This window comes from Nelumbo nucifera, chromosome 2 (assembly GCF_055504915.1).
Source record: "Nelumbo nucifera cultivar China Antique chromosome 2, China Antique-T2T, whole genome shotgun sequence".
NCBI lineage: Eukaryota > Viridiplantae > Streptophyta > Magnoliopsida > Proteales > Nelumbonaceae > Nelumbo > Nelumbo nucifera.
In genome coordinates this window covers 83118386-83126591 of record NC_142650.1, presented here as the reverse complement: position 1 = coordinate 83126591, position 8206 = coordinate 83118386, and positions in this window count along the sequence as shown.

The following is an 8206-nucleotide window of genomic DNA, read 5'->3' as shown; positions in this document are numbered from 1 at the left end:
GCTATGGTCTCCACACTCCATCTCACCATGAAATTCTCCACCGAATATGGCATAGGAGTAGCACGTGGAGACCAAAGAACTGCACGGCAGTGCTACTTGCTCTCCTGCCGAGGACCACACCCAGCCGCGGAAACATTGATGGCAGAAGCTTATGACCTAAGGGACGAAGTGAGAGCACAATGCGGCCAACCAGTCGAAGACCTCATCCAGGTGTCGCTCAACGAAGAAGACCCTGAAAGGACAGTCCATGTCAATTCTCTCCTAGATGACCACCTTTGGGAAGAGCTTGTACAGCTACTGAAGGACCACACCGACATATTTGCCTGGTCGGCAGTAGATATGCCAGGGATCGACCCTAAAGTCATCACACACCATTTGAACGCCGACCCCCCGCTACCGACCTATCAAGCAGAGCAAAAGGAGTTTCACAACAAAACGATAGCAAGTGATTGCAGACGAAGTACAAAATTTACTCGATGTCGGCTTCATTTGGGAGGTCAAGTACCCCGACTAGCTAGCCAACATGGTAATGGTGAAGAAAAACAATGGGAAGTGGAGGATATGCATCGACTTCATTGACCTAAACAAAGCCTACCCCAAAGACAACTTTCCTCTACCAAGGATCGACCAACTTGTCGACACAACGGCGGGCCATGAACTCCTGAGCTTTATGGATGCCTTTTCAGGGTACAATTAGATTCGAATGCATCCCGATGACCAGGAGAAAACAACTTTCATCACCGACCGCAGTTTATATTATTACAAGGTCATGCCCTTCGGCCTCAAGAACGCCGATGCCACTTACCAACGGTTGGTGAATGAGGTGTTCAAAGATCGGCTCGACCGAAACGAAGAGGCATACATTGACGACACGCTAGTGAAGAGCAAAAAGGCCAAGTAGCACCTTGCCAACCTAAAGGAAGTCTTCAGTACCCTCAGGAAGTATAAGATGAAACTGAACCTAACAAAATGTGCTTTCGGGGACGGCTCGGGTAAATTCCTGGGGTTCATGGTGACAAAGGGAGATTAAGGCAAATCTAGAGAAAATACAGGCCATCCTCAATATGCAATCGCTTCGAACCCACAAAGATGTGCAACGACTCACCGGTAGAATAGCCGCCCTTAGCAAGTTCATGTCCAAATCCACGGATCGGTGTTTGCCCTTCGTTAAAGCCCTCAAACAACCGAAGGACTTCCAATGGACCGAGGAATGTGAACGGGTCCTTTCAAGAACTGAAGCAGTACCTAAGCTCACCGCCTCTCCTCACCAAGTCGAGCCCAGGGGATGAGCTATTGCTCTGCCTCTCAGCCGGGGATGAGGTCGTCAACTTGGTACTGGTCAAGGAGGAAGACTGGGTACAAAGGCCAATCTACTACACCAGCAAAGTCCTTAGTGGCGCGGAAACCCGGTACTCCAACTTGGAGAAAATGGCTCTGGCTCTGGTTACCTCGGCCAAAAAGCTCAGGACATACTTTCAAGCCCACAATATTCAATTTGTCACCGACCAATTGCTTAAGCAAGTCCTCCAAAGGCCGAATGCATCTGGCCGCTTGATCAAATGGAGCGTGGAGCTGAGTGAGTTCGACACCGAATACACACCCCGACCCACGATCAAAGCTCAATCCCTAACTGATTTCATTGCTGAATGCACATTCACAACTGAGGATCCTGCCCCGCCACCACAAGTATGAACCCTACACGTGGATGGCTCATCCAATCAACAAGGCATCAGAGCTGGCCTTATTCTCCTCGGCCCAAATGACACGGTGTTAGAGCATGCCCTCAGGTTCGAGTTTAAAGTGTCCAACAACGAATCTAAGTATGAGGCCTTGATCGCCGGGCTACGCCTCGCCTTAGACCTAGGAGCTCAGAGAGTAGAAGCCTTTAGTGATTCTCAGCTGGTAGTCAACCAGATCAATGGACAATTTGAGACGAGAACGCTCACGATGGTAAGTTACCTACAGAAGGTGCAGGAGCTCATCCACCGACTAGAGCACTTCAACATCCAACAGATTCCTCGAGCCGAGAACATGAGCCGACGCGCTAAGTTAGCCAGCTCCCCAAGAACCGACCTCGGCAAGATAGCACGGTTGAACACTCTGGCCCAGCCGAGAATCACACAGACAGCTCTCCTCATCCCCCCGGTACAACATGACCCATCCTAGATGGACCCCATAGCACAGTACTTCCGGGAAGGCACACTTCTAAAAGATTGGATAGAAGCAAAGAAACTCCAGCACAGATCAGCCCGGTATTGCCTTATCCAGGGTCAGTTCTACCGCCACTCACACAATCTCCCCTACTTGAAATGCCTCTCCCTATCCGAGGCAAACTACGTCCTTAGGGAGATCCACGAAGGTATCTATGGAGATCATCCCGGCGCACGCACACTAGCACACAAGGCACTCTGGCAAGGTCATTTCTGGCCGACGATGAAGCAAGAAGCAACCCAATTAGTTCGAAGATGCGACAGTTGTCAGCGACACTCCAATCTCCATCACCAGCCTACAGTCCCCCTAAAGCCAATCACCAGCTCATGGTTGTTCGCACAATGGAGGATGGACATCCTCGGCCCCTTCCCCACTGCGGTTGCTTAGAAAAAGTTCCTCCCGATGGCGGTGGACTACTTCACCAAATGGGTGGAAGCCGAAGCTCTAGCATGCATTACTGTGCATAATGCCCATAACTTTTTTTGCCAAAGTATTGTCTGCCAATTCGGTATTCTGCGCATCCTCATCACAGATAACGGGACACATTTCACCGACCGAAAGTTCGAGGCCCTCTGCTCTGACCTGAAGATCGACCATCGGACCACGGATGTACACCGACCCCAGAGCAATGGGCAGACCGAGGTGACCAACCGAACCTTGTTGCACGGCCTGAAGACTTGGCTAGACCAGGCCAGGGGGAGGTGGGTCGAGGAACTGTTGAGCATACTCTAGGCATACAGGACTACTCCGTGGATAGCCACCGGTGAGACACCCTTCAGCTTGACCTACGGAGCTGAAGCTATGGTACCTGTAGAGATTGGCTCTCCAACCCTCTAGACTGAGCTCTTCGATGAAGACCAGAACGACAAGGACCTCCGCGCAGAATTAGACAGGATCGAGGAAGCCCAAGACCGAGCATATGTCAGGATGGTAGCACAGCAGTAGAGGATGGCGAAGTACTACGACACAAAAGTCAGAAGACACGAGTTCAAGACAGGTGACCTCGTCCTCCGCAAAGTCATAGTGCCCACGCTCAGAGAAGGAAAGCTCGGACCAAACTGGGAAGAGCCGTATAGATTCACCAAGGTTCTTGGTCCGGCCACGTACAGGATCGAAGACCTAAATGGCCGACCAATATTAAGGAGTTGGAACACAAGAAACCTTCGGATGTACTATCAATGACTCAATATTAAACAGCACCTTGTTCAAGCAAAACATTGAGCGCCCGACACACCACATGCGCATACACCACACAGAACACACACGCCACTACACGACCAAGCTACACGACTGCACTACACGACCGAGCTACATGACCACGCTACACGACCATACATGTCTAGCTCGGTATAACCCATTGGCTCGGCTGACCTCCGAACGACTTGAGCCCACAACGCACAACTAGGCAGCGTATTGCCGACCTACCTGACTCAACTAACCTCCGAACGGCCTGAGCCCACAATGCATAGCTTGGCAGCACATCGCCGACCTACCTGACTCAACTGACCTTCGAATGGTGTGAGCCTAAAGCGGAGAAGAACGCCCACGCCCCTCAAGGCCTGAGGACGGCCAACCAAACTCTACTCGCCTACCGACTAAGTCGGCAAAAGCTAGCCAAGCAACGGCTAGCCCTCGAAGGGCCCTAACGGCACCCGAGACCGGAAACTAAGCATCCCAAAGACGAGAGCTCGGAATGCACTCTCGCTTCACAAGTCGGAGGCTAAAGATTTCGGCCAAACCAAACCTTGGCCAAGGCAAAGCCGAGGAAACAAAAATAAAATATATAAGTTGCACACAAGTTTGGAACAAGAAAATTTCATTAAGTTAAAGCAACCAGTACATTAGGCGAAAGCTTGGCATACCGAGCCATTACAAGAGCAACAAAAAGAAAAAGAAGGGACCCATGGTAGTTCAATCCGCGGAAGGGAAGTTGGTGGCCTTGTCATCCCCATCTTCATCAATGTCACCACATCCGCCTTCCTCCCCAACAAGCTCGTCTGAGGTCGGGGGCATTTCATCGTCATAGACTTCCCATGTCTGCGCAACATTGGATAGCTCGGGACAATGGCACAGCGCTCTCCGCCGGAAGACGATAAAACCTGCTTCGTAGGAAGCCGAAGCATACCGATCCATGTTCTGCCGAAGTTCCACTAAGTTCTTGTACCACGCCACTGCCTCCTCGGCGGCTTCTTGCTTCAGTCGTTCCCTCTCTACCTTGAGTTTGATGATCCTATGCTTTAAGCCATGAACCAACTCTACTTTCTCGGCCACCTCCTTCTCTAGTGCAGCATATTGCTCCCCGGCCGCCTGAAGCTCGGCCAATTGCGCCTTCAACTGCAGGTACTCGGAATGCTCCTTCTTGTACCACTGCCGCAACTCACGAAGGCGGTCAACCACAACAATGGCCGAGCATGCGTTCTGCGAACACTAGGTGCAATGTTAGCACAAGGAAACACACTTCAAACAATGAAGGCACTTAAGTATGAACTTACCTGAGCTGCAGCCCGAATGAGCGAGCACTCTAATGTGTTGCTCCCAGTACTCCCGGCCTCTTCAGTGATGTAGGACATCATCATTCCGCGGAGCAGCTGCTCGGGAACTCCGGGAGTCTCTAGCCTATCCCAACTACAAACTATCCAGCACGGCACATGGATGTCCGAGCTGCTGCTCCCCACCTCGACCTGCGTAGGGAAAGCCGTTTGGCGAGTTTCCCCGGGTTCCATGACCACTACGTCCTCGTCGTCGTTCCCATGCCGCCGAGCTCTCTTCTACCGGCAAGGTGCCCTCTCGAAAGACCTCGGAGGAGGGGAACTACCTCAGCACGGACTTGCAATACCGCACCATCCCGGTTCCGCCTCTGGCGATTCTCCTTCATCCGGTGTATGATCTCCTCTTCACTCGCCATTTCTACACCTACATCACAGAAGCACGACAGTAAGTACAAGAACAAAGAAGTAAAGAAAGTACAGGAAGATAAAGCAACAATAAGGACATACCAGCCACCCTACGCATCAGCCCACCGAGCATCAACATCTCCGAGCATGTATACACAGTTACGTTTATCTCGTGGATCATGCTCAAAGCCGACCTTTCCTCCCAAGTAAGCGTTGACCATTGAGATTGGGGCACTCTCGTTCTCGGCTCTTGTAGCACAGCCGGGAAGGGGAGGCCCCCAGGATAGTGGACAAAGAAGAAAGTCTCCTTCCAGTGCTTCACAGAGGAATGAGCCCCGACCAGCACTTTGACGTTCTTCCTAGTCGAGAAATAGTAATAGCCCTGCTGGTGAGGTTTGAGTTGAAGAAGGAAGCTCACCATATCCAGTGTCAACTCGATAGCACGGACGGCACAATAGGACAGAAGGACGACCAAAAACCTAAAGGAGTTCGACATCAACTGCACTTGAAATACTTAGAACCATGTAAGTACCTCAGCAACCCCTTCGTTCAAAGGAAACCTCAGCCCGACTTCCAAATTGTTCTCGTACATACAAAGTTCGTCGGGCCGAGCATCGGTTTCCACCTCGTCGTGTTGTGGTCACCTCATTCGGAAGTCCTCGGGGATGTCATACATAGCTCAGATCCGAGCCATATCCTCGAGGTCCAACGTACAAGGTGTGGTCCCAAACCGGCGACAAACCCGTAGCGGAAGCTCGGCTTCTGCACTAAAGGGACCAACCTCGGCCTCCTCAACCTCGACCCTCTCAACCTCGGCATCCTCGAAAACCCCAACCTCGGACTCGTAATCAGACCCACTAGAACCAGAAGAGATAGAAGCAGAAGAAGAATGGGAAGATGAGGAAGACATCTTACCGAGCTTGAAGCCGAGGAATAAAAATAAAGCACTGAGCAACGTTGACAACTCCTCGTCGAGCTATCCCAGCAACTCCTCTCGCAAATGGCAAGGGGAAAATGCCCCTCCACCCCTTTTTATAGCCCATAGAAACGCGAATCGATGCCAGATCTACGATAAAGATCAAGCGCCGCCTTGACAAAGCTCGGGAAGACCAATCGACGCGACTGTTACTGCAGACGCAAAGCCTCAGAAATCGAAGCAACAACCTTGACAAGCAACGGCCAGGGCATGAATTGCTCCGGTCCACCCCGCAGTAGCAGTCCAACCACCGATGCAAGTGGCTGAGGTTCGCCCAAGCCCAATGGGTCAACCAGTTCAACTGGTTTCCTCGGGATGCCCAACAACAAAGGAGGCCTCGCTCTGCCCCAGCCGAGCATCCCACCCTTCGACTTCAAAACTGGGGGAGTGGTGCTCGGATCCCGAAATTTCAAGAACAAGTTCCTCAGTCGAAGAGCATCATAATAGCTCAGCACCCGCGAAGCCCCCAACTCTGAAGCCCGACATACCACAACCGAGCATCATAATAGCTCGGCACATGCGAAGCCCCAAACATCGAAGCCCGCCATACCACAACCGAGCATCATAATAACTCGGCACCTACGAGGCCCTCATTCTCGAAGATCGGCAGGCCACAACCGAACGTCACAACAAGCTCGGTACCTGGAAGCCCTCGAACATCATGAAAGCTCGGCACCTGGAGGCCCTCAGCTTCGGAGCTCGGCAAGTCATAGCCGAGCATCGCAATGGCTTTAGTCCCACAACTCGGCACCCACAAGGGCCCCATCTCCGTAACTCGGCACCCCGTGGCCGAGCATCACAACCTCAATTCCAAAGCTCGACCTCTGACCGGAAACAAAAAGCCATTCCTCTGCATACAGACGAGCTGATCCCTGACTCCGAAAGCTCGACACACCATGGCCAAGCATCACAACGGCCTCAACTCCGAAATTCGGGCCCAACTCCAAAGCTCGGCACACCATGGCCGAGCATGACCATGGCACAGAAGCTCGACTTCCACTTGGCAACAGAGCCACTCCTCGGCCCCACTAGGAGGATGGACCTGGAAGCTCAGTTCGACACCTCGGCACTCTGTCAAGCTACGCAACCGCACAACACTTCAGACCAAGTACTCCCCCTCTTTGACTCCAGAACTGGGGAAGTGGTGTTCGGATTCCGAAGTCGAAGATCTTAGAGTCCTGCAGCCGACGATTGCGGCAGGCGCCGAGGAACACCAAAGGGGCCAGACGCTCATCCTAACATCAACTTGGAAGTTCCTCAGCCAAAGAATGAGTTGGACTACTTCATTCCTCGACTTCAGAACTAGAGGAGAGGTGTTCGGGTCATGGCTAAGCTGGCCCTGCGAGACACGTGGCCGCCCAACTATAACCCTGCCACGTCATCCTAGCTCGGCCACGTCGGCATAGCTCGGGCGAGCTACGCTATTATTGTGGCCCCCCATCTTATCCTTCCAGCCACGTCAACTACACATCACAGGGATGAGCACAACTACAGATAAGGAGGAATAATGAAGATGACTCCGCTGGGGAACAAGACTATCCCAAAAACCTCGATGGCTAACCTCATTTCGACAACCCCGGAAGATCAATCCGACCATTACATAGACCTTCAGCTATAAAATGGTACTCCACGCTCGAGGTAAGGGATCCCCAACTTGTAAGACCTACACTACTATTTAGCTTGGACCAGCATCCTTATATCTCAGCCCGACCACCTACCACCTCCTACTGACTTGAGCGTCGGAGTACTTACCCGGGGATAACCCCTCGAGCCTCTGACTTCTTCTTCCTTGATCACAAGTCTTAAAGCACAGCCTCGTCCTTGTAACTCAGCCCTGCTCTGCCAACAAGAACTATCTGATTGTTCTCCTCAGTTCGTGCACCACCTCAGATTGAGTAGCATCAATTGGATTATGTTAACTTTTATGATTTTGAGTTATGCCTTATGGTGATTGTCATATGAATGAAACATTCATTTGTATATCACATTGCATATATAGATATTTAGAAACCTATTGTCCTATTAGGAGAGTGACCAGTACACTTGGAGAGTGACCAGTACACTTGGGCCATTGGGACTAAGAACTCGATGAGACTAGTGGAAATCTCTCAACCAATCACTTACC